Source organism: Amblyomma americanum, chromosome 3, assembly GCF_052857255.1.
Source record: "Amblyomma americanum isolate KBUSLIRL-KWMA chromosome 3, ASM5285725v1, whole genome shotgun sequence".
NCBI classification, from domain to species: Eukaryota; Metazoa; Arthropoda; class Arachnida; order Ixodida; family Ixodidae; genus Amblyomma; species Amblyomma americanum.
In genome coordinates, this window is record NC_135499.1 from 82,506,697 (window position 1) to 82,511,444 (window position 4,748).

A 4,748-nucleotide genomic window follows, 5' to 3' on the forward strand; every position below is an offset into this window, starting at 1 on the left:
GCGGTCGAGCGCCTTCGGTTCCTGCCTTAAATAGCTAGTGCTTTCGCTTCCTTGAATAAACAGTTGACAGTCTGTGCCCGTGGTGTCGCGCTCGTTTTTTAAATTTTATTCATTTAATCGTCACATACTGCAGGCCAAAATATGGCCCAGGCATGAGTGGGGTACACCGAAAGAGCCAGATAATGCGTGCTACTAATAGTACACTGCAAAAAGCAAGCACTGCAGCAGCCCAGCAGGACAAGCAAAATAAAGAGTCGTCCCTTTGCGTGGTTTCTAACCCTCCTCGAAGGATCTGTGTCCGCAAATTCTATTGCACCACAAAAGAAGCAATGCATGCAGCTGAATTGTGGTGAAGTTCATAGTTTAGTGCCGGTGAGTAAGTCTAGGCTATCGGCCGATCAAAAGAATGGCGCCGCTACAGAGATTAGCGGCGTTCCTGAACTTAACAAAGACACATGCAATTGCAACAAAAGTGTGATACAATATTCCGATGCACGACCCTACACTACGATATCTCAAGTTTATAATTCAAGCTTATCCTTGAATCTAAACAGATTCAGTGCCTTCATGCTACCATGTCTTGATTCTCATATGACAGCCAAGACAACAACTAGGGGTGATGGATTGAAGATCGCCATTTGTGAACACGCCCTGAGAAAGCATCAAGGCCGCGCGTCAAGTACGATTAACATACACCGTTTCAGTAGGACTCAAAGTGAATGGGGGTGATTTGAAGCGACTAACTGAAGAAAACCTCGACTTGCAGGGAACCGGCGCAGAAGAGATGTGGAGGAGCGAGGGCAAAAACGTTAGATATCACTGGGGCAACCCGCGCCGGAGGAACGAAAAGCATTGACGCCTCCTCGACACTCTTCGCCTCTCTTTGCCGCTCTGTGAGACTATTTACGTTTGCTTCTATTTAATTAACTAATCAATTTATGTCAACCAAACTTTTTGGTTCGATTAATTATCACTCATGAAACACATTTCAATCTATTTCAAACTTTATTTTTCACTTATTTGCCTATTTTCTACGATATTGACGTCCACGACTGTTTTCCCGTCTATTCACTATATTAAAATCCGGACTATTTCGACATTTTTTAAACATTATTGGCCCTATATAATTAACTAATCATCCTATTGACTCCGAATTTTTTGCGCATCATCTTCTATCGATTATAACCATTTGTTTAATGCTAGCTCTTCTTAGAATGTCACAATCGCTGCGGACATGTTTTGCTGTCACGCGTTGGTTACATGACCCCGTCGATATAGCCTATAAATGCTTTCGCATTAATAAATATCTGAATGAACCTGACCTCTTTTCTTACGCTTTACATACAGCAAAAACATGTTGAAATGCGTTATGAGTCCTCACAAGCTTGTGGACTTAAGATAACTTTTTTCGCCGATAACTGCGCCGACTGTAATAATTTGCGACCAACTGGCGTATGCGAATATTTCAAAGCATGCACGTCGCTTGCGGTTAGAAACATTTCTGTTGATGCTCGGAGAGCAGTTCTGCACCTTTTCAGCCTGTTCGTCAGATGGAATTAGTAGGCGGAGCGCTGCATCGGGTGCTTCTCCGCTCCTAGTTGGCGGCAAGTAACAGCGCAGCGCCACGGCGGGTGAAAGCGCGAGGTATGGGGAGAAACTAATCGTTCACTGTTCTCAACTTAAGGGCTGATAAAGCATATCCGATTGCTAGTGCAAGATAGGACGACGTGATGCATGACGCGAATCAGCTTTCTCACGCGACAAACCTTGTAATGTACGCTTCCTATTTTCACCGGCCGCTCCACTTCGGAGACCTTGCAAATTAATGAACACTATAACTGTTTTGAACAAGGCAAATGAGATCAGAGAGCTCCACGAGCACATGCATAGACGTTTTCCTCGAGCTCCAAACGAAGTTTACGCTCATTCTGCTATGCCATAAAATTTTGCTTCTTATTTTAGAACTTATTCATGTGTGCGCATTCTGCTTTATCAGAGTGGCTTTTGGTATGGAACTTGCTGTGTTCGCCAGGTTCTGATCGACCTACAATGTGAAAATTCAAATAATTTGGGGAATAACACTGCGCGACTTTGTCGAGATCCTAGCGTCGTTGGACCGGTGTTGAAACGACACACTTGTTGAAATTCGCGAAAATGAAAACAGAGAAAAAACCGTCGTGCATGCTGCTACCCCAGTCCGGTGCTTCTTCAAGCGCTGCACGGTGTGAACGCTGAAGGACTGGCGGTAGCTTTTTTTTTTTTGCGCGAAGTGATGCTCGGGACATTGTTCGGGGGATCAGCACCTGAAAATGGCCTCCTGCGTTCAACTTAAGATTCCAAGCACACGGAATATCACGCCTAAACTTACGCTGAGAACACTACAGAATGAGAACGGGTTGCAGGCGTTACTTGATTTTTGCACTGTCCACCACGCCGAAGTAACACATTTAATGCGCTCGGTTGATTGGTTGAGGAAGTCTCTGCTTTGGTAGTGCAGCAAGTTGGTTATGGGATGGCGTATAGATGGCTTAAGCGAAAAAAACCTGGATGACGTATACAAACTCAGTCTCCATTGACGTTATGGAAAGCTGCCACGCGCTCGTGCAGTTGCATCAGCCTCGCCACTTGTTGCAAATAAAAGCAACAAAAGAATGATGCAGTGTGAACAAGACGGTCGTAGCAGTGGTTCAAAAGTTGAGAGAATAAAAGGTGTTTGCTATGACAGTCATTAGTGTGGTAAACTGCCTGCTAGCGCATTTAAGCCTTACTTTTGCAGAGCATGACAAGATTCTTTGGGCTGTGGGAAAGACGTGGGGGAGCCTAATCGTGAACTTTTTTTTTTTAGCTTTTGCCCGAACGATGCTACTCAAAGTCTAGTTCACTATATACTCAACTAATAACAGGCTAGCCTCCTGATTGTTGCCAGATGTGTTTTCACTCCAACTAAACTAAGAAACCTTCAGACTTAGTCATGAGATTGGGCTTCAAAAAAGAGGTAACGCATCTGCTCCCCCCGCTTGAAAACCATTGTTAAAAGGGAAATAAACCACACAGGAAGGAGTGCGATACTAGAAAAGGTGCTGGAAATAATATATTTTCCAAAGTGGAATGGAAGAGAAAATTTTTCTTTTGGATAATTTGTTTACCCAGTATACTTAATGTGAAGCAGGATTAGCCCTACATTCAGCATGTCTACAACTGCTACTTTTGTGTGACCAAAAAGTAAAAGTGTATCCCTCCACTGGCACAGGCACGAGAGACCCGTCATCTGAAAATTTCAGCCTCAGGAAGTGGTATATGCACCAGTGGTCAATGTCACTCGCATGGTTTCCCGGAGTGTTCGAGGAACAAGCAGCACATGGTAAAAACTATGCAGAGTATGAACTGCTTGATTTGGTCATGTGTTCGCATGTGCAGGCAAATGAGATTTTGAGGTGTGACATGTTGTAATGGTAGCCTATGGCAATTATTTTATTCACCTGTTAAAAATGACACGGAGAAGGGTACTGCACTCACAGGTGCACCTTCTACCAAAGGACAAGTTTTGAAGAAAAACAAACTTCGGTGAAAGTGAGATGGCAATTCTGGCTGAAAGCTGCACCACCAACCCACACACATGGGGCCTGTGAGGCTGCGAATGATTATTACCGCGGATATTTCCGCAAAATTATGGCTATTGATTCTAGTAACAGCACCCCTCCGGTCTTTAGTGGATTCAGTGCCAACCATTGCCGCATCTTGCAGCTCAGCATGCATGGTGCTTGGACCTTTCCTGTGACAAGATTGCCTCGTATCACCGCACTACACTGATCTGTACTGAAGCTGACATGACAGAATGGAAAGCTTTTCATCTTCCAGCCAAATAATCAATATAGTACTACACTCCATTTCATACATAGCAGTTAATACTGCCGTGTGCCTGTAAAACCATATTATTTTGCCACGTATCACTTGCTCTCCTTGAAGCTTCGATGAGAGTTTGGATGAAAACAGAGCAGTGTAAAATGAAGTAATGTAGTAATGAGGTAATGTAGTGAAAGCTGCGAGAAGCTCAGTGTTCGGGCCTTCTGGCTATAATTTTCACCAAGTGCGCATAGAGTCAGAGTGATTTGCCTAACCAGCAGCATGTCATTCTCGTAGTGTCCATACGTCGCAGGATGAAAATTTGGCAACATGTAATGTGAAGTAAAGGAGGTTGCCAGTCACTGTACTTGAGATTTGTTGCAGCGAAGTATGCCTGTGTTCACTTGCTTGTAAGGCAAACTAGTTTTTGGGCACAGACTTAGCTTATGCAAACAGGCTTGCTAGCTTTGGCAGCGTTGACTGCTATGTATGAAATGGAGTGTAAATAAAATGTGAATGCCCTTTCTATTTGTTGAAAGTGAGAAAACCTCTGCCACTATGAACTACAAGAAGCAGATCTTGTTCGTACTGCTAAGATGTGCTACGCTTCTAGTGCACCCTTCTAAATGTGCAGATTAAAGTTGAAAGTGAAATCCAGGGTTCGACGGAAACCCGTCTGGTCGGGTATGTTCATGGCGGAAAATCTTCAAGCGCCGACCAATCGTTAAAATGATGACATTTCGGCCCCGGCTTACGGGGGCCTTGTTCATTGTGAACAAGGCCCCCGTAAGCCGGGGCCGAAACGTCATCTTTTTAACGATTGGTCGGCGCTTGAAGATTTCCCGCCACAAAGTTGAAAGTACTGCATATGAGAAAGCAGACAAAGCGTGCCAGTTTTTTGCATT